Below are 22,942 nucleotides of genomic sequence, written 5' to 3' on the forward strand. Positions count from 1 at the left end.
AACCCAATACTAGTTTTCAGAGTAGCAGCCGTGTTAGTCTATATTCGCAAAACAGAAAAGGAGTACTTGTGGCACCTTAGAGACTAACTTATTTGAGCATAAGCTTTCGTGAGCTACAGCTCACTTCATCTGATGCATCCGATGAAGTGAGCTGTAGCTCATGAAAGCTTAGGCTCAAATAAATTTGTTAGTCTCTAAGGTGCCACAAGTACTCCTCTTTTTTTTAAACCCAATACTAGCAAATTTGGTTACAAAACAAAATTGATACCAATAACTTTTAGGATATATTGTATTAATAAGATGCATTTTAAAGGGTAAACATCTTAATATTCAACTATATCAGTATATTAAAATCTAACGCCTGCCAAAGGGCTTGGCCTAAAAACTTAAGAGAAATACCTAGGTCAAATTATACAGTGCAAGTAAATTCACATAAAAAAGAAAAGTATTTCCATGAATAAACTCCAACAGAACGTCAGAGTTACAAACATCAAAGTTACAAACTGACCAGTCAACCACATACCTCATTTTGAACTATAAGTATGCAATCAGGCAGTAGCAGAGAAAAAAAAATTAAAAAAACCAAATACAGTACAGTGTTAAATGTAAACTACTAAAAATAAAGGGAACTTTTTTAAAAAAAAAAAGATTTGACAAGATAAGGAAACTGTTTCTGTGCTTGTTTCATTCAAATTAAGATGGTTAAAAGCAGCATTTTTCTTCTGCATAGTAAAGTTTCAAAGCTGTATTAAGTCAATGTTCAGTTGTAAACTTTTCAAAGAACAACCATAATGTTTTGTTCAGAGTTAAGAAAACCTCCATTCCTGAGGTTTTCATAACTCTGAAGTTCTACTGTATTGGTGAAGATTCCAGACATGCCATACCCGTGGAAAAAAAATGCAGAAATTGGGGTGTTTTTTGGCTTAATTAGCTTGTGAGTTACTTGTTGGCTAGTTTTGTGGCTTGTAATTTGTTGCTTCTTTTTTTTTTTTTTAAATCAGCTCCCAGCAAGCAGGGGCAAAGGAGGGATTAGCTTGATTTTGGGTTTATTGTGAAAGTAGACATCTTTATTTACTGCGTGAAAGTTGGCAACTGTGGAAGATTAATGTAAAAAAATGGTGTAAACACTAAGAATTGGATTTGCAAAAGGAAATAGTACAGCAACACTATATCTCTCAAGATCACATTAAACAATTGTAAGGCGAATCAGAAATATCTTAACACATATAAGCAAAATGAAAATCTCTGAAAACTTGTAAAAGATATTTACACATGCCAAGTTAAGAAATATTGTGTCAGTGTTGGTAACCTATATACACACCATCAAGATTGTAAGGTTTGAGATTAAAAGGAGTTTCAATCTCATCAAACAGCTCACTGCACAGGAGGCTGGGGGTGAGGGAGAAGAGAAAAGATGAAAGTATTTTTATCTTTCATACAGGCATGCAATCAAACTGCTGGTCAGCGGTTGAGAGAGAGAGAACTGAATAGGCTGAATAGCAGATAGAGCAGTATTAGTCTGTGATAACACTCTCACTGCAGTTTCAAACTGATCTAAATTAAAATATACCAAAAGCCAATATCACTGAACAACAAAGCTGGCTCTTACCAAAATATAACACCTCAAGTCACAACTTAAAAGTATGTTGCTTTTGTGTAGTGTCCATCGTGTTGTTTAGAATAGAATATTCTGGCATTATCTATGGAAGTTGTTTAGCTTATTACATCTGTTTTTCTAGAATCCAGATCTTACCAGAGCAAGTATCTAGTTTTAGGGAACAAAGATTCTAACTCCAGTTGTCCTGATTATTTAGGAAAGTAGTACTTTGCTCTCTCTCAGGTCAAAATCCTGCCCTCCCTTCACAGTACATAGGCTTACCTATGAAACATGAGTGACAAATATGGCTTTGCTCAACCTCTCTACATTTAAACAAGATAAGACAACATCACCCTCAGCGTTGCAGTTTTCTGGAGTTTCTTGCATAGAGGTTTGTGATTTTCTTGGTTTCCTCACTCTCCAGGAAAGTTTCTCATTCCCACAGAAACTTTGGTTAGGATTTGGGTCCAGTACTCAAATCTTCCAAAGATTTTTGTCCATGAAGGACTCAGTTAAAGAAATTCTTCTCTCTTGGGGAGATGAAGATCCATTTTTAGGATTACTTTTACAGAAAGAGGGAAGGTGCTTTCTGACTCAGAATTAAGATGTTAAGTCTATCACTTAGGCAAGTCAGATGTCATGGAGTTCATTCCACCCATCCAGTACGTGTCATCCAAAGCTCTCAAAGATTTGTCTTTCAGTGCATTCATTCTTAGTTCTTTCTAGAGTCTTATAACTCTGTGTTATTTAAAAACATAATGCCAAAAGCTTTATTCCAAGACCTTTCAGTTCTGCTGTTAATTCTTTCTGTAACTTTCAATAACAGCCATAAGTTTCTTTGTATTCTGTTGTACATGTACAGTACTCTTAACATTTCCTTTAAGCTCGAAGCTTAAAGTTCATTCATTAAAGTTCATCCTTAGTCCCTGGAAAAATCATGGAGCAGGTACTCAAGGAATCAATTTTAAAGTACTTAGAGGAGAGGAAAGTGATCAGGAACAGTCAGCATGGATTCACCAAGGGCAAATCATGCTTGATTAATCTAATTGCCTTCTATGATGAGATAACTGGCTCTGTGGATGAGGGGAAAGCAGTGGACGTGTTATTCCTTGACATTAGCAAAGCTTCAGGTGCTGACGTGATCGTTCCCCTCTATTCGGCATTGGTGAGGCCTCATCTGGAGTACTGTGTCCCACAATACAAGAAGGATGTGGAAAAATTGAAGAGAGTCCAGCGGAGGGCAACAAAAATGATTAGGGGGCTGGAACACATTACTTATGAGGAGAAGCTGAGGGGACTGGGATTGTTTAGTCTGCAGAAGAGAAGAATGAGGGGCTGCTTTCAACTACCTGAAAGGGGATTCCAAACAGGATGCCTCTACACTGTTCTCAGCAGCAGCAGATGACAGAACAAGGAGTAATGGTCTCTAGTTTCAGTGGGGGAGGTTTAGGTTGGATATTAGGAAAAAAACTTTCACTAGGAGGGTAGTCAAGCACTGGAATGGGTTACCTAGGGAGGTGGTGGAATCTCCTTCCTTAGAGGTTTTTAAGGTCAGGCTTGACGAAGCCCTGGCTGGGATAATTTAGTTGGGGATTGGTCCTGCTTTGAGCAGGGGGTTGGACTAAATGACCTCCTGAGGTCCCTTCCAACCCTGATATTCTATGATTTACAGCTAACTTTAAAATTAAGTCCTGACTGTGAGGAAAGTCAGACATGTCTGGAAAGGAGAAAGATTGAGAAGAAATCCACCTCGAATAAATGCTGTATTTTATTAGATTACGTTTTAGACTTTTAGATGTGTTTTCCATTCTTGCTTGCTTGTAACCATCTCTATTTTTCTTTCTTACTTGGACTCACTTAAAACATCTTTTTGATTAAATAAATGTGTTTGGCCTTTAATCTAAACCAAGCCAGGGCTGTGTTGAATTTAAGTGATTGTTAATTCCAGTTAAAGTAATAAGCTATGCTTTTTTATCTCTTTCTAAAGAAGCAATGAATCTTGTGACGACTCAGTGGTCCAAGAAAGGGTTGGACACATCAGGGCAGACGGCTTTGGGGAAATTCAGGACTGGGAGTGTGTTGGGGTCTATGGGGCTGTTGTATTGTGGCAGGCGGTTAGGGTCAGAGCACTGAACCAGTGCTGCACAGCACACAGACAATCAGAGAACGGCGTGCTTTTCGGCTGGCTGTTTGGTGGCTGGGCTATGAGCCACAGGAGCAGAGCATTTAAGGCTCCCAAGGGATAGAGTGCAGACAGTGACACATCTCCTTATCTGTCTGGTTTGAGCCCCCAAAATATTACAAGATATTCCTGGTGAAGAACAAATGAAAAAAGCAACACAGTAGACTCTTTTCAGAGTAGCAGCCATGTTAGTCTGTATTCGCAAAAAGAAAAGGAGTACTTGTGGTACCTTAGAGACTAACAAATTTTATCCTTGCACAGAACTGTCACATTAACAAATCATCTCACCACAGTGAAATGTACAAAGGTCAAGCAGACTCTCACCAAATACAGAATCAGTGACCATGAACTAGAGGTAGAAACTGGGAGGCACAAAGCATAGCCGGAACCCATAGGAGTGATTATTCCACCCAAGTGAAAGAGGACAGATTGAAAGACACAGAAGCACTTTCTACTGAAATGTCAAAAATCTGAGAAAGTGCAAGAAATATTTCCTCAGACTATCAGGAATCATAAAATGCTTCTCATCCAAAAGAGATGAGGAACAGCTATGCTTAACCCTGAGTGAAAGGAGAGAGAGAGAGAGAGAGATGTCATCACACTGTATCGCAACCTGCAACAGGCTCAATGAGCATAATGACAAATGGATACAGGGGATCAAACCCCAAATGTCTGGTGTAACCTAATCCCTCAAGGGTCTTTTCCTCCTCTAGAGGAGACCTGCGGGCTCTGTCTCTTTCTTACACTTTGTTGGCATGATGAACAAGTACAAGTGTTCCAAAGTCACACTGAACTGAAATTGAAAGGCAACTCTTGGTCCTCTGCTCCAAGGACAGGTTCTGTAACTCCCATAGTGGGAGAGTGGCATAGAGACTGCTAAAATTCCACCATTTATTTGATGAGTAACCTGCCAGTTGATCAGCAACATTGATTGCATCAGTGACAGGCACTCGCACACCTCAGTGCATGTAGTGATCCATTGTGTTTGCTGAGTTCAGTTCTCTGAGAAATGAAGAGAATTTTAAACGCTTACTTAACCATGACTTCTGGTCTCATGAAAAGCTCAGTCTCATTTGATGGTCTCTGGAAACTATCCAGTATATGAAAAAAAAAACCATCTATAAATAAAATTCTTAACAAAAGAAAGGGAAAGGGAGGTTAGGTCAAGTTCACAGTCAGTTTTCAGCAATACCTGAGTTTGATGTTCCTACTGGTTGTCTTCACTGCTACACTGCTGGTGGTGGGGATGGCAGAAAAGAGTGAGGAATGCTTTTGAACTAAAACTGTGCAAAGTAAAGACCCAATCCAAAACCCACTGAGGTCAATAAGAGCTTTTCCATTTACTTCAATGGTCAGTCTCTCTCTGAGCAAACAGTGCTTGAACATATGTCAATTAGAAATAAATACAGACTGTTCTAATTATATTATGTTTTTGTCTAAGAATAATATATCACAGATATTTAAGGACTATATATTCTCAGTCATAAGTGTTAAATGTTGAAACTCTCATTTTGGGTTCCAGTACTGACCTTACTCCTTCCCTCATACCTTCACCCACCCTCATCCTACAGGCATGGTGACACAAACATAGAAATATATGGTTGGAAGGGATCTTAAGAGGTCATCTAGTTCATCCCCCTGCCATGAGGCAGGACTAAATACACCTAGACCAACCCTGACAGCTGTTTGTCTAAACTGTTCTTTAAAGCTTATAATGACGGGGAGCCCACAACCTTCCTTGAAAGTCTGTTCCAATATCTAACTATCCTTACATTTAGACAATTTTCCTTTTATCGAACCTAAATTTCACATGTTGCAGATCAAGCTGTTTACTTTTTATGCTACCCTTGATGGACATGGAAAACAATTGATCCCAATCTTCATAACAACCTTTTACATGTTTGAAGACTATCAGACCCTCTCCCCCAGACTTCTCTTCTTTCAATTAAATATGCCCAATTCTTTCAACCTTTCCTCATGGGTCATGTTTTCTAAACCTCTATCACTTTTGTCCTCCTTTGGACTCTCCAGTTTGTTCGCATTGTAAAGTGTGGCACCCAAAACTGGACACACTATTCCAATTGAGGCATCACCAGTGCCAAGTAGAGCAGAAAAATTAACTTGTCTTTCATACAACACTCCTGTTAATACAGCCCAGAATAACATTTACCTTTTTCACCACACCAATAGCCCCCTGTTGGCTCATATTCAATTTGTAATCCACTATAATCCCCAGATCCTTTTCTGCAATATTGCTGCCTAGGCAGTTATTCCCCGTTTTGTATTTGTGCATTTGATTTTTTTCCTTCCCAAGTGTAGTACTTTGCATTTGTCTTTATCGAGTCTCTGACTTTAGTGAAAGCGTGTCCGGGTAAATTAAGTACACGTTCTTATATCTTTGGGATCTGGACTCCTACATTTGTCAGCAGACAGTCCATTGTCAATACACATCAGGACTGCTGGAAAGGAGATGCTTTTTGTTCAGCTTGGCTGTTTGCCCTGGTCATGTTCCCACTCCTTGATTACTGGCTTCTAGACAGAAAGTTCTGCTCAAGTTTAACTATGGAACTCACTCCTTGTCAGAGACTGGGACACAGGTTATCATGTCTAGTGGTTAGAGCAGGAGTCAGTAGCCACGAATAGGAGCCCATAGTCATGGACCAGATGATAGAGCCAAGGATCAGAGCAGAGGTCCAAACCAGGTTACCTGGAGCAATGCAAGCACAGCGCTGGGAACAAGTAGGCACAGCAGCTATCACAGCCATGGAGAAATGCTTTGAGGAGCCATCAGACTGATGCTGCTGGACTTAATAGCTGGTGTGCAGAATTTTCCCACCAATTGGGTGGAACTGGTAATCAGGCAGCTTCCTACAGGCCCGCTGCGCTCATTAGTTTTCCCATAGATTGGCTCTGCCGCTTCAGGCCCTGATTCCTGGCACTCCTGCTCCTCCAAAAATTCATATTGCTTAGTGATTGTGTGGAAAAGAGGGTGGCATGTAGTATCTGACCACCCTGTGCTGCTTGAGGTGAAAGGAGATAGAAAAGCAGGGCTAACAGGACACACACAGCAGCTCATCTGTCCAATCTATGAGGAAAAGGGCAGAAATATAAACTCCATTTGGTGGTTTGATATACTCTGGTGTCAGAGGCCAATGTGTATAAAGTGGACAGGGAGGAGTTGTGCACAATCTCTGGATTGTATCTGAAAGTGGGATCTTAGGCCCATATCAGAAAGAATCAAAATTGAAGTATGTCAGTTGTCTACCCCCTTGTACCCTGTGTAATTTACACCTGCACAAAATGCATGTAATTTTTGACCAAATCAGAGTGGTAGTATTTTACACCTCTTTGCACAAGTATAGATGACTACGCAAGATGCAAGAGAGTAGAGAATTGGGCCCACTGTCGTTACCGGTCTGTGTAAGGGTGAGGTCAACTAAAATCATAACTAGCCAAGTTTCAAACCCTGCTATGGTAAAATTCCTCACTGAGTTGAAATATCAATATTATAGGGCTGCTTTAATGGGAATGAAGTTCAATGGATCTTCATGAATATTTAAGCCAGCCCTGAAATTGTCCCAAAGTTACAAAATATTGGTTAAGTAAGAAGACAAATCCTACAACTTTGTCTTTGTGCTAAATTCAACTTCATAACCTCAGTGCAATGCCATTTGCTTCAATGGGATTCAATAGGGACTAGAGGGCAGAACTGGCTCCATCTTATCCTCTCCCAAGATTATGCAGAGTCCACACCAGTAATTGAAACACTATATATCTCCAGGAAAATGTCAGATCTCAGCAAAATGTCTTGTCTTAAGTAAGCTCCCTTTGGTAACTAGAAATCTCCTTCTTTTATAGTCCTTATGGTCTCTGTTCAGGGTACGTCTGCATTGCAATAAAAGACCCATGGCATGGTCATGGCTGGTGCAGATCAGCTGGCGTGGGTTTACAGGACTTGGGCTACAGGGATAAAAATTGCAATTTTAGAGGTTCAGGCTTGGGTTGGAGCCCAGACTGTGAAACCCCACTAGGCGGGTGGGTCTCGGAGCCCAGCCTCCAGCCTGAGCCTGCTATTTTTAGCCCCACAGCCTGAATAATTTGACCTGGGCTCTAAGACTCAGTGCCATGACTATTTTTATTGTAATGTAGACATACCCTACATGTCCAGGTGTCCTGTCTTTGTTTGCTTTGTGTACATTATCTCCCCCTTTATTGCAGACATCAATACACAACTCAGCTGCAACTGTATTTCAAAGTTTCAACCTATTACTTATAACTAATAATTAATTATGCCTTTTTCTCCAAATACAAAACCTGTTTCATTTCCTCTTTCATTTGCCTGGTTACATATATGCCTACTTCAAAGAATATTTCCCCCCTTTCAAAGGACACTTTTGAACCTGCATAAAGGGCGAGCTTTTGAATTTGAATACATAGACCTTGCACATAAAAACCTACATAAAGAGTCTGTAATATTTACCTGTTATTACTATGACAACTTTCAGATGTTCTTCACCCATCATGTTTGTGATATGAACAAACACACTCTGTGGAAGCAGTGTCTCAGTATGTTAATAACCTCCTCTCCACAGGGTTTTCTATGATTCTTAGCTGATTGTGACAGAGTGTTGTGTCTAGAAAACAGTATGAAACTCCCAACATTGTATGTAAAAATACACTAAATGTTACAGAAAAGCAACCCTAGTTAACCTGCAAAACATAACATGGCATTAGGCCTTTCTTCAGGAAGGAAAGACCTAATGACTTAACTGCAAATGTAGATGAGATGAAGCTTGTAAAGGTCACTGTCTTATGGATAAAATTTCCATGGGAGACCTCTCAGTGCTCCTAACACTTAGGAATTTTACACTGAATAATGGTTTTAATGCAATATTAATAACTGCAAGTGGTTTTCATCAAAACCTATCTAATTGAGACTAATCTGAAATGTATAGAACATTGTTTTTGTATTAGCAATGGACAAAATGGCAAGGGAAGCTTGAGTAGTGAACAAAAAACAACCCTGTTTTTCCCCAAGTTCTACAATCAGTAATGCTTTGATTTACTTCAACCTTTCTTAAAAAACAAAAACAAAAAAGCTCAAGCAAATGAAACAAACTCATCTGCCATCAGACCAACTACTGGACATGTCAAACTAAATGGAAGTTATGTGTCGGGGTACACAAAAAACCAAAATCAGGCTCATAGGAGGGCCTGGGAGCAAGGGCCAGATAGCAGAGAGTAAATGGCTGCCCTCCCGGGAGGGGAAGTGGCGGAGCTCCCAGCTCAGTGTGCCATGGAAAGGATGGTCCCCAACACCCTAGCTGCTCTTTTTGTGCATGGCAGCCACTTGGTCCCTGCTCCACTCTCTGGTCCCCCTACGTTCCCTGGGGCTGCGTGTGCAGAGGCACCTAGGTAGCGTGAACTGTGAGGGTGGTAGGTGGGAGCCAGCCCCAAAATTTCCCCACGGCTTCCTGGGGATCCCTTAGTCCTGCCTTTCAGGGTGCAATGGAGGCAGAGATAAGGGGTCCCTGGGGAGTGCTGGAGCACACTGCACCCTAAGTCATGGGGATGCACTTCACTGCCCAGCAGAAGCCGGGGAAAGGGGATGTTTTTCCTCTGAAACCTTCATTTTATGTCATACTTCAAATCGGACAACAATAAATAAAAAAAAAAACAAAAAAACTCCTTCATTGAACAGCCCAGTTTAAAAATTAAGAATCACAAAGTTTCATATTAATAGTTTGACATATTAATAGTCTCACCTGGAGACTGACATCCTAATTATCCTCAGAACAGGGGCACATGAGCATTTCCCTGCCAGCATGACTCAACCTAGAGGTGGAGAGTCAATTCTCATATTAGATGACAGATCAGTATAAAGCCTTCTCAGAGACAGCCCCCAGAGGAGCTAATTGTGCAGTTTATGTACTCGGGTGCTCCTTAATCTAGGGTCAACATGCAGTGTAGATGCTCACGTCCAGTGTTCCCTGACACGGTTGCTAACTCGAATCCCACTATCCCTAGGGTTACATTTCTGTGTAAACCTTCTCTATGTCAGTCCAAATCTTGCCATCGAATCTGTATGCATTGGAAGTATCCAAACATTCACTTGGAAGAAGCAGACCAACATGTTGGCTGTTCTCTTAAAGTGTGTCCACACTCATGCAGACATACTAATGCTAGTGCTCATCGAGCTAACATGCTAAGACAATAGTGTACCTGGGGTAACATAGGCAGTGGTGAGCACAAGGAAGCACCAGAGAGTTGGGAAGTACAACCCTAGCTCCCAGTGTAGACCTAGCCTCTGGGTAGTCCTGCTGAAGTCAATAGCGCTACTTGGAGAATGCTGTAAGGGTCTACACTACCTCAATAATTCCATCCCAATTACCCCACTTCTTTCACATGTGTTTGAGCGCATACACAAAATCCCAAATTACCCATATTAAGGGTATACAATATTCCAGGAAATGCAAAAATTAAGATTCCTACAATAACGTTAATGCAATTTTACTGTTATGTGTTTGTCATTCAGTAAACATAAACAATATATGAAGCTATATATATATATATATATATATATATATATATATATATTCAACAATGAAAAGACAAATAGAAATTACTATGTGCATATACCATGGCAAAATTTACATAGATTTAAACAACCAATAAACCCTTACTTTATCATTGTTCTACACGGTGCTGCCTAGGTGTTAATAGAAATTCATTCAGAACCCTTTTTATTCTCTCTACCTCAGCGTTACACTGGCAGGCAAGGTGTGCCTGGGGGAGAGGGGCTGGGTGTATTTTATAAAATCACAGAAATCCATTACTTATTAAAAAAAGAATTATCAGAAATGTAAAGGAAGAAGTGAATTTAAAGAGTTATCCCTGAAAATGGTACTCCGTTGGAATGAAAATTTAATGATGGATGAACACCATTTGCACATAAAGGCCTTTATAAATAGATCAGTGATACAGGAGGGAAAGAAAGGGAATGATGATAACACGGGGGAATAAATAATGTGTTTTGCCATTTAGCTCAGCAAGTTAGGGAGTCATAAATAAGTTGGCCAGATTTATGCTTTACAGCCTATAGCAGGCATTTTAACCCAGGAGTAATACATTGTATTCCTTTTGAAAGGTGCAGTAGCATAGAGGCTGCAGATTGAGACAATGACAACTGGGGAAGAGAGATGCCACGAACAAGCTTGTGAGAAGAATAACCCAGCTGTAAACTTTACTGTAATCTCCTGCCACCAATTTTTTTAACCCATTTTTTTCCTCTCAGTTTAGGGTTTCTGCTAGGGCACATATGTTTAGTAATAAATGATAATGTTCTCAAGAAATGCCATGCCTTAGATTTGAAATGTAATAACTGGGAAAAAGTTTGAAGTAAAAACAATCAGTTTAAAGTTAGAGTCCCAAATCAAGCCTTAAACATGCAATGCGACCTGTATAGGCTGACACCTATACCTTCAGGGAGCCCTAAAGATGTCAACATGCCTTTATGTAGGTAAAAGGATCTTCCCACTCAGGTGGTGGCGGGCTCAGAGCCTACGTTATTTGTCTTAGTCAATAACTATTTTATTTTAGTCATCAACGCAAATCAGAATGGGGGGGGGAAATTAATAGTATGGTGTAAAATAATAAAACATCATACCTTTATTTTTAAAGAGGTGAGAAGTCTCATGTAACTGTGACAAAGAACTCCACCCATTATAAAATACTTTGTTAGCAATTTCTGACCCCTCAACAATTATATGCTGCTATTTCTTTATTTATTCTGGGCAGCAGACAGAGAGGAAACTGGCACACAGGGAAAGAAATGTTAAATCGCTTTAAGAAAGTCCAGCTTTTATCATAAAAATCACAAATCATTTTATACTAAATAGGAAGAAAATTAATTGAACCAAATGCTCCCAGCCATAGAAATTACTGTTACTTCACATCAGTTAAGAAACTATCTTTACAAAGATTTTGGAAAGGAAGGTATTTTTATAGTAGGTACAGTGTGAAATAAATAAATCAGACTCGCTAGAGCTTTTCACTTTTATCATACTTATTCTAGAAATCCATGAGTCATAATGATGCAAAATTATCTGAAATTGTTCTTAGAAGTAGGCTGAATTTTAAGAGAACAAAGCTGCCAAATTTTCTGATATTTTTACTATGAAATATTTACTCCAGATGTCTACTTATGTTCAAAGGTATCCTTAAGATCTTCTAAAAGAGCATGGGCAGGGGGGAAAGAAATACATGACCTACCTTAATTAATGCAATATAAACCACTAAAAAACCAGTAGATGGGGATGACTTGAGACCTGATCCTCCATGGATTGACTATGCACATGCTTAATTTAACTACATGAGTAGTTCTTTGACTTCAGTTTAAAGTTAAGCATGTGCTTATGTGCTTTGATTAATCAAATAACTTGTTTCCCAATTTCATGCTTCTAAAATAGGTACTGTAACATAGGCATTAAGGGAGATCATTCATCTCTATCAGAATTGTAGGACTGGAAGGGATCTCGAGAGGTCATCTAGTCCAGTCCCCTGTAACTCTAGGCAGGACTAAAAGTATTAGCTAGACAGCTGTTAGTCTAACTTGCTCTTAAAAATCTCCAATGACAGAGATTCCACAATCTCCCTTGACAATTTATTCCAGTGCCTAACTACCCTGAAAGTTAGGAATATTTTTTTTTAATGTCCAACCTAAACTACCCTTGCTGCAATTTAAGCTCATTGCTTCTTGTTCTATCCTCAGAGGTTAAGGAGAACAACTTACATCCCTCCTCCTTTTAACAACTTTTTACGTATTTAAAAACGGTTATCATGTCCCCCCTCAGTCTTCTCTTCTCCAGACTAAACAAACCAATTTTTTCAATCTTCCCTCATAGATCATGTTTTCTAGACCTTTAATGATTTTTGTTGTTCTTCACTTGACTTTCTCCAATTTGTCCACATTTTCCTGAAATGTGGTATCCAGAGCTGGACACAATACTTCTGTTGAATAATCACTGCGGAGTAGAGAGGAAGAATTACTTCTTGGGCCTTGCTTACAACACTCCTGCTAAAAAACCCCAGAATGATGTTTGCTGCTTTTGCCAAAGTGTTACACTGTTGACTCATATTTAGCTTGACCCCCAGATCCCTTTCCACAGTATTCCTTCCTAGGCAGTCATTTCCCATTTTGTATGATTGTTCCTTCCTCAGTGGAATGTTTTGCATTTGATGGCATATATCACATTGGTAGATGTGCAGGTGAACACCATAAGAGGCTTGTTCACCTGCACACAGAGGTGAAAGTAAGTTAGAGGACTTACCGGTACGCCAGAGTCCTGAGCAGGGGGCATGGCCTCAACTAGAAGAAGCTTGGCCTTAATCTTGATTTAAAGGACTAGGGCTCCAACTGCGGTAGTGGCACCTGGAGCCCAGGGCCCTTTAAATCACCCCCGAGCTACCAGCTGCAGAGGCGGTTGGGAACCCTGGGACTCGGGGGGCAATTTAAAGGGCCCAGGGCTCCAGCTGCCACTACCGCAGTGGAGCCCCAGGCCCTTTAAATCACTGAGGAGCCCTGGGGGCTCCCAGCTGCCACTGCTACCCCGGGGCTCTGGCAGAGCTTTAAAGGGCCTGCGGCTCCGCTGTGGTAGCGGCTGCTGGAGCCCTGAGCCCTGCTGCCCGAGCCCTGGGGTAGCGGCAGCTGGGCTCAGTCGGGGATTTAAAGGGCACCAGGGCTCCAGCCACCGCTACCGCCCCGGCCCTTTAAATCCACTCCGGAGCCCTGCCGCCGCTACCCCAAGGCTCGGGCAGCAGGGCTCTAGCTGGGATTTAAAGGGCCCTGGGGCAGTTGTGGTAGCTGGAGCTCCGGGGCCCTTTAAATCCCCACCAGAGCCCCCCCACCCCTACCCCAGGGCTTGGGCAGCAGAGGTCAGGCAGGGATTTAAAGGGCCCTGGGGCTGTAGTGGGGGTTGGAGCTCCGGGGCCCTTTAAGTCCCCGCCAGAGCCACCCCACCCCTACCCCAGGGCTTCGGCAGCAGGGCTCAGGTGGAAATTTTAAGGACCAGGGCTCCAGCAGCTGCTACTGCCCCAGCACTTTAAATCCCCTCTGGAGCCCCGCCACCGCTACCCCAGGGCTTCGGCAGCAGGGCTCAGGTGGGATTTAAAGGGCCAGGGCTCCGACAGCTGCTACTGCCCTGGCCCTTTAAATCCCCTCTGGAGCCCTGCCGCCGCCGCTACCCCAGGGCTTCGGCAGCAGGGCTTAGGCGGGAATTTAAAGGTCCAGGGCGGTAGTGGCAGCTGAAGCGCCGGGGCCCTTTAAATCCCCGACTGAGCCCCACCGCGGCCACTACCCCAGGGCTTGGGCAGCAAGGCTCAGGTGGGGATTTAAGGGGCCCCAGGGCAGTAGCAGCTCTGCATTCTCTGTGGTATTTAAGTCTTTTGGCAGTCCTCTAATGACCAACCAGGTTTACTCTTCTCCTTTGTCCCTTTAAGTAGCAGAGGAAAATAAATAACCAACTCTTGTTCTGAAGAATGCCCTCCAGAAAACTTGGCTTTTATCCTTTATGGTTCTTATTTAATTTTTTCCTTTCCTTTTTTTTTCATAGACATCAAAGCTGCAGTTCTCCAAAAACCATCCTTAAAAATAAACTCTACAAATTATAGGCCTTAGTTTACCACAATGTCCCAATGTGTCATTAACAGCAGTCTTCAAAAGCCATTCTCTCTGCAAGTCAGGAGGCAACCGAAGTCCAGGGAACTTTAACATTCTGTTCAAGTGCTCCTAATCCCAGTACATTTTGACTAACTGTTACTTAACACACTGCTAAAGGCAGGGAGGTATTTTAGAAAGTCTCTGGGCCACGTTCACTGATGGCACAAACTCCATTGATTTCAATACTTATGCGAAGAGTGAACTTGGCCTCTGTCTTTTGCCATCATTTTCCATTAGATGACAGCACAAAGATCTGTGATCTAGTGAATGAATATATTGAGGATGAATGAAGAGTTTTATGAGACATGGATAAACCTCATGGATCAGATCCTCGGCTGGTTAAATTGTCCTAGCTCCTTTGATTTCACAGGAGCTATGACTTACAGTGAGGATCTAGTCCCAGGGCTTTATATATTGAGATATAAGGGAGTTATCTGGGAGTTGTGAATCTCTTGCTCTGTGAGTGCCTCCTTGCCCAGAATTGTGAAAGTCAGGAGGGAGCAGGGCTTAGGCAGGCAGGGAACAGAAATGGGAGATCTACAGTGGTCTGGGTCCCAATTCTGTGGGTAATCCATGTAAAAACTGCTTATAGGTTTACTTGTCATAACTTTTGTATAAGGCTGTTCCGTTCATCTGATGCTGCGGATGTACAATAAGTTCTGGGTGTATTTGGAAAACTATTACAAGAAACCTAGGCTAAATAGACCATTGGGCTAAAAAACCTCTGCAATGTGATTCTGCAGCCTAAGAGCCTGTATCTGTCCAACGCACAGTCTGACAAATTGGGCTAGAGGCTTGGGATAGGATTTTGCTTTAATGAGTACAGTTTGAATGGCAAGATTTGGTCCAGCATCAAAAATATAAACTATGGGACCATTGTTCATAAATGTAATAAATCTTTTATCTTTACTAGCTAACATCTTAGTACATAATTTATGTATACCTTTATCTTTTAAATTGGGGCTTATTGTCCTTTCACTTAAGATGTATGTTGGTACAATTCCACTGATTTCAGTGGAGTTTTACCTGATTTACATTGATGCAAGTGAGAGAAGCATTGGACTCTTAAACACAAAATAATCTCCGGTAAAGGTTCCATGTAATCTAAACCTTTAATTTACCAGAGGCTATGTTAGATTAAATGCAAATACTGATAAAATATAGATGTGGAAAAATCAAATGCAGATTTACCTAGTTAATGTTTAGAAACATGTTTTTTATTAAAATGCAACATGATTATGTAACAAACATCCATTCAGACACATTTAAAGAGTTCCTATAAAAATCTGATGTAGCCAAAATGCTAAATAAACATATTATCCCCCACCCCCCAACACATCTCACAAAAATAAAGCAGGGTAGTATAAAAATGTTCATTTATAACATATGTGCATTGTCACACGGGATTCTCTAACATAACACTTATTGAGCCCATATATAATACTAAAACCTGGGGAGAACCAATGAACCCAGTGGAAATTCCACTTGAATTGTCTAGAGATTTTGTCCCATATCTAAAGAGATGTATGTACTTTACACATGTAAATGCTCCCATTGAACTCAGTGAAGCATCTAACAGTGCATAAAGTTAAACATGGCATAAGTCGTTGCAGGATCAAGGCATAATTGTAAAACTCACACTAGTCTGAAAAGAAATATAATGTCAGCATTTGGAGGTTTGGTTTGGTTTTTTTAAAGTTGCCACCTCTGAGTATGCCAAAATAAACACAAAATTATATTAGTACTAGAATTTTAATAGGATATGCCCTTCCAATTAATGAAGATGATGTGATTCAATTAGCTAATTTCTAATAGGGTTATCAAGAAGAGGCTGATCATATAACACAAACCCTCTCATTTTATCCACTTGCACACCAAGATATTTAGGATAAAATATGAATTCTGGTGTAGGATGAGGCTGAAGTTGTATTCAAATGTCCTAAATGATATGACATTTTTACTTCAATTAACCAATAAACTGGAATGCTCAGTAAATTTTTTCATAATATCCATAATTTTTTGTAAAATAAATAAAAATTGGGACCTATCAGAACAGATTTTCTGCAAAAAGTGTAAAAATTATTAGAAAAAGTCAAAAGCTACATTGTAATGGGAAGGCTGCGGGGGCCAGTAAAAGGGTATTACTGATTTGATTCAATAGATATCTGAATGCTGATAATTTAGTTTTATAGTGACTGTGATTATGAACAAAGTAATTTGACCTATCTAATATATTAAGGGCCACTTACAGTCTTCAAAATTAAAAGTTAAAATAAGCAAGGCCACTAAAAGGAATCAATAAGCATAAAAAGTTAATTACCAGAATCGATTAACCGTAATACAATTTGGAGAATGTATAAAGTATTAAAACAGATGCCTTAATAGCTATTTACTGAATGGCTTGGAACAAACCAGTAATCTGCTTTTAATTCTGTATAAAACAAAGAGTTTCAATGGCCTTCTTGTGCAATGCTTATGGTCCCATTGAAGTCAATGGAAGTTTGTCTGAGTCAGGATTTCAGGATAAGATACTAGAGGCCTGGATTCTGCTGACACTTATGTATGTGCTTACAATAACTGCATGATCAGTCCCTGAGTTCCAGGGTATTAGTCACATGTAGGAAAATAAGTACATGATCAGTCCCTAAAATTGGAATGGTAAGACCCTTAGATCAGAATATCTGGAATTGTCTTTGGTATGGCACAAGTCCATAATTTGGGGTCTCAATGTCCCCAAAAGCACTCGGCAACATATTTGATTTGAAAATTAAATTTCTGAAATTTGACCCTAACTGAATTTGCAGGGTATTCATGAAATTGAAATATTGCCTTCAAAACTTTCCTGTCTGGGAAACATTATTTGGAACTGGGCACATGATTTCCCTCACTATCAGCATATGTATGAGTTTACAATGCAACTGGTGCTCCAATTCTTCAACTGGATTAGCACAGATGAACTCTTGTATTCATGTAGAGCTCCATTTATCCCAAACACTGCAGGAATTAAAACAAGACAACAAAATATGGTTTAAATAGACCACAGCTTTATTAAGTAACACAGCTGGGAACTATCCAGTGGTAACTGGTCCAGTGCAAGTCACCATTCCTTTGTAATCCATACCACCTGCTAGAGGGTTGCCATCAGGTCCCCACCCCTCCATTCTATCTGGTCCCAACACCACGGTGGAAACCCACTGGCTTCCCCACATAGGAAGGTGAAGGGGGTGGGGATAAAGAGGTTGTTTCATCACTATACCAGAAATTAGGATCCCCAATTGGATTTTTCACCTTCTTTATGAGATGCTTTCTCCTAATCCACTTCCAGTTCTGCTTTATCAAGGAACTGGACCCCAATTCATAGATTCCAAGAGAGGAGGTTTTGGAACAAATTGATAAATCAAACAGCAATAAGTCACCAGGCCCAGATGGTATTAACCCAAAAGTTCTGAAAGAACTCAGATATGAAATTGCAGAGCTACTAACTGTGGTCTGTAACCTATCACTTAAATCAGATTCTGTAATAGATGACTGGTGGATAGCTAATGTAATGCCAATTGTTAAAAAAGGCTCCAGAGGCGATCCTGACAATTACAGGCCAGTAAGCTTAACTTCAGTATCAGGCAAACTAGTTGAAACTGTAGTGAAGTACAGAATTATCAGACACAGAGCTGAGCACAATATGTTGGGGAGAGAGTCAACATGGCTTTTGTAAAGGGAAATCATGCTATTAGAATTCTTTGAGGGGGTAAATAGCAGGATCCCCCAAGGATCTGTATTGGTACCAGTGCTATTCAGCATAGTCATAAATGATCTGGAAAAAGGAGTGAAGAGTGAGGTGGCAAAGTTTGCAGACCACACAATTACTCAAGAAAGTTAAGTTCAAAGCTCACTGCAAAAGTTGCAAAGGGATCTCAGAAAACTGGGTAACTGGGCAAGAAAATGGCAGATGAAAATGTAGATAAGTGCAGATAATGGCACTGTTAATAAGTACAAAGTAATGCATATTGGAATAAATCATTCCAACTACACATACAAAATGATGGGGTCTAAATTAGCTGTTACCACTCAAGAAAGAGATTTTGGAGTCATTGTGAATAGTTCTCTGAAAACATCTCTGCTCAATGTGCAGTAGCAGTCAAAAAAGCTAACAATGTTAGGAACCATTGGGAAAGGGATAGATAATAAGACAGAAACTATCATAATGCCAGTATATAAATCCATGGCACACCTTTACCTTGAATACTGCCTGCAGCTCTGGTAGCCCCATCTCAAAAAAGATATATTGGCCTTGGAAAAAGTACAGAATGATGAGGGGTAGGCACAGCTTCCATATGAGGAGAGATTAAAAAGACTGAGACTGTTCATTTTAGGAAAGTGACAACTAAGGGGGGGTTATGACAGAGGTCGATACAATCATGACTGGGATGGAGAAAGTGAATAGGGACGTGTTATTTACCCCTTCACATAACACAAGAACTAGGGGTCACCCATTAAAAATTAATAGGCAGCAAGTTTAAAACTAACATAAGGAAACACTTCTTCACACAATGCTCAGTCAATCTGTGGAACTCTTTGCCAGGGGATGTTGTAAAGGCCAAAAATATAACTGGGTTCAAAACCAAAATTAGATAATTAGATGCTTCCATGCTGATGATGCTTGTTAAAAAAGTAATGTGTTAATTAAATTTGTGACTGAACCAGTTGAGGGAGAATTGTATGTCTCCTGCTCCATGGTTTTACCTGCATTCTACCATATATTTCATGTTATGGCAGTCTCGGATAATGACCCACATGTTGTTCATGTTAAGAACACTTTCACTGCAGATTCGACCAAATGCAAAGAGAGTACCAATGTGAAATTTCGAAGATAGCTACAGCATTTGACCCAAGGTTTAAGAGTCTGAAGTGCCTTGCAAAATCTGAGAGGGACAAGGTGTGGAAAATGCTGTCAGAAGTCTTAAAAGAACAATGTGATACAGAAATTACAGAATCCGAACCATCAGAAAAGAAAATCAATCTTTCTGTTGATGGCATCTGACTCAGATGGTGAAAATGAATGTGCGTTGGTCTGCACTGCTTTGGGTCATTATCAAACAGAACCCGTCATCAGCATGGACACGTCCTCTGGAATGGTGGTCGAAGAATGAAGGGGCATACTAATATTTAGCATATCTGGCACATAAATACCTTGCAATGCCAGCTTCATCAGTGCTATGCAAACGCCTATTCTCACTTTCAGATGACATTGTAAATAAGAAGTGGGCAGCATTATAGCCCATAAGTGTAAACAAACTTGTTTGTCTTAGCGATTAGCTGAACAAGAAGTAGGACTGAGTGGACTTGTAGGCTCTAAAGTTTTACATTGTTATGGTTTTGAGTGCAGTTATGTTAAAAATAATTCTACATTTGCAAATTGCATTTTCACAATAAAGAGATTTCACTACAGTAATTGTATAAGGTGAATTGACAAATACTATTTCTTTTCTTTATCTTTTTTTACAGTGAAAATATTTGTAATCAAAAATATATAGTGAGCACCGTTCACTTTGTTTTCTGTGTTGTCATTAAAATCAATATATTTTAAAATGTAGAAAACATCCAAAAATATTTAAATATAGGGTATTCTATTACTGTTTAACAGTGTGATTATAACTGCAATTAATTGTGATTATTTTTTAATCTCATGATTAATCACAATTATTTTTTTTAATCCTTGGCAGACCTAATTTTGAAACCTAAGTCAGTTTTTAATCCATTTCATATATGCCATGTTAACTGTATATCGTTCTAGTTTTTAAATCAAAATGCCATGCAGTGCCAAGTCAAATATCTTACAGAAGTTTGTTTCTTTGTGTCACTATTACCTTTATTAACCAAATACATAATCTTATAAAAAATATATCAAGTTAGTGTGACAGGATCTATTTTCCATAATCCCATGCCAAATGAGTTCCTGCACTGGACACCTGCCAAGTTATGACAGAAATAAATTTTACAACTAACCTAACCCACTGTTCCCTGGTGCTGAATGGAAGGTGGAAAACCCCACCCAATCCAGGCCAATCTGGTAGCAAGTGAAAAATTTCTTCCCCATCCCCAAAAAGTAGTTAGCATCATGCCCACCACAAAGCCTGTAAACCTCATCTTTCCCTAATCCCAAAAGGCTTGGGGGCAGTTTATAAGGCCTCCCTTTGGGTGCATGAAAGCCAATAGACTTGCATTGTGCCTTTCTGTCCAACCAGTCATCCAGAGTGCCCCACCTCCTCAAATCCAATGGGGACGGGGATGTAATCCTTAAAGGGGCCAAGGATTTTCTTTCCCCTGTGGGCCTAGACGAAGGCTCTTCACCTTGGTTGGTTTGGCATGTGGTTGAAGATACATGGTAGAGGGTCTGTTTCTTTCCTTTGCTAAGCCATCTACCTGTGCTCTTCTGCATTGTGGAAATCATTTTGAGTGTTTCTGTGAGTGAGGTGGTGATGTGTGAACTAATCCAGAATAAACACGTCTGTGCTAGTTTCTAGTTTTTATATTTAAAACAGTAATCCTACAGCCTGTGAACTCCTGTGACTCTACTTGGACACTGAATTATTTTTTCAGTTTTTAAGGCTCTTCAAGCTTCAAGCTATATATGCATTGCAAATACACAGGTAGATTAATGTTTAGGGATACAAGCTCTCTGAGAGATGTATTTGAAAAGCCTGTAGTCATAGAATACTGAATATCAGGGTTGGAAGGGACCTCAGGAGGTCATCTAGTTCAACCCCCTGCTCAAAGCAGGACCAATCCCCAATTTTTTGCCCCAGATCTCTAAATGCCCCCCTCAACAATTGAACTCACAACCCTGGGTCTAGCAGGCCAATGCTCAAACCACTGTGTTATCCCTCCCTCCTGCTGACTACTGCATTGCTTTTTTTTTCTCCCCCATTCAGCCAGGAAACAGTGGCATTTCTCTTTATTTAACATTGTCTCCTCACATTACCAGGATGCTGTTTTTCCAGGACAGCTGCCTTCCAAGAATCTGTTCTATTGTGCCTAGTGTCTTTATTGTTTAATTGTGTGCTCCCCTATCTTATTATCATTGATTTATGCACCTAGACTACTGATACCATTTTCATGCACTGTGTTTGACTTTCTAACTAAGCCTTACGTTTAATACACCATTTTATAAAAGGAACATAGAGGCTATGAAACGAGAGTTCTGGTCAATTGTGACCTCTGATGCATTCTTCACAAAAGGAAATGATCAAGGATAAACTGCAGCAGCGTCTACATGCAGAAAAGAGAGGCATTTCTCCTACAGAGGAACTATCCTCAAGGGACCACAGCAAATGTCAAGAGCTGGGCCTGGTGGTCATTTAAAAGTTTTCTTAGTCTTGCCAAGAGACCTCAGAGTCTTGCTGCCAAAACATGTGTGTCTTACTTACTGAACTTAAGTCTGAGGTCAAGTAAAAGTGAGGGCAGGGAAGTACAGCCAAAAGCAAGGGTGCCTGGAGTCCACCTGTGGAACTCTGTTCCTGTTGCTCAGGGCAAATCTGAAGAGGAAGATTCTTCTGCTCTGGGAGAATCTGGGATAGATGAGCATGTAAGCAAGGTATTCCCTGTGTGGTAATGCTGGGAAGGAGGACCAGGAGGGTACTGATGTTCAGGAGAAGCCACCAAAAGTTAGTGGCCAAGAGGACACAGGTAGCAATCGGAATCAGCAGCATTGATTATGTGTGGATAACTTCTCTGAGGCTCGAGGACTACAAGATGGATGTGATGCTTTTTTCAGATGATCCCAGGGATGCACCATATGGATGTAACTCTAGCGCCCTCCTGGCCAAGATGGAACCTGCTCTGCAAGCAGCCCCAGCCAAGAAAAGGTGTACACAGGAATGCAGCAGGGAAAGTCCCTTCCTTCCCAGGGGCACCTGTTCCAACTCCTGCCTTCCCCTCTCTCCCCTCAAGTAAACACACACACACACACACACCAGAATAGCACAACAAATATAGGAAAGAGAAACATTTATTTACAGAGGGATGAAAAACAACAGGGGAAGAAGATAGGGAGAGCAGTAAAACCAGATTACTTCCAACATGAGGCCCCACAGCCCCAGTGGTACCACAATATAAAAGGATAGGCTCAGAGTTCAGAAAACCTGGGCAGAGTTCTAGTCTGACAGTGAGTCTTTGGTGCTCCTGGTCATCTTCAGTGCCTTTCTCCAGCAAACCCCGCCAGTGCTCACTTCTGCCACTCTCAGCAGACCCATGCTGAACTAGCTACAACCTCCATCCTTAATTCCAATGCAAAGTCACAAGCCCCAATACTCATAGCCAAGTACAGTTCTGGGTGACTGTGATACCAGATCCAGCTCTGGTTTGTCCTGGCAAGGTGCTCCTTCTGGCTCCTGTCCTGTAATATCCCTGTCACTTTCTTTGTCCCTCCCAGTCTTCGAGCTCATTCTCG

General features: G+C 40.6%; 1 protein-coding gene across 6 annotated transcripts in view; it reads left to right on the forward strand.

Annotated features, from left to right (window-relative positions):
- Positions 1–22,942, forward strand: part of GABRG3 (gamma-aminobutyric acid type A receptor subunit gamma3) — a 524,307-nt gene that overhangs the window by 158,525 nt on the left and 342,840 nt on the right. Inside the window, exon 4 of one of the 6 annotated variants that reach the window (XR_005290558.2) lies at positions 10,927–11,633. The exons of the other annotated variants lie outside the window; for them this stretch is intronic. The gene's annotated coding sequence lies outside the window, so the exon portion shown is untranslated. Of the gene's footprint in view, positions 1–10,926; positions 11,634–22,942 lie in introns of those variants that run through there. 6 annotated transcript variants of the gene reach the window in all.

This window comes from Dermochelys coriacea, chromosome 1 (assembly GCF_009764565.3).
Source record: "Dermochelys coriacea isolate rDerCor1 chromosome 1, rDerCor1.pri.v4, whole genome shotgun sequence".
In the NCBI taxonomy this organism is placed as follows: Eukaryota; Metazoa; Chordata; order Testudines; family Dermochelyidae; genus Dermochelys; species Dermochelys coriacea.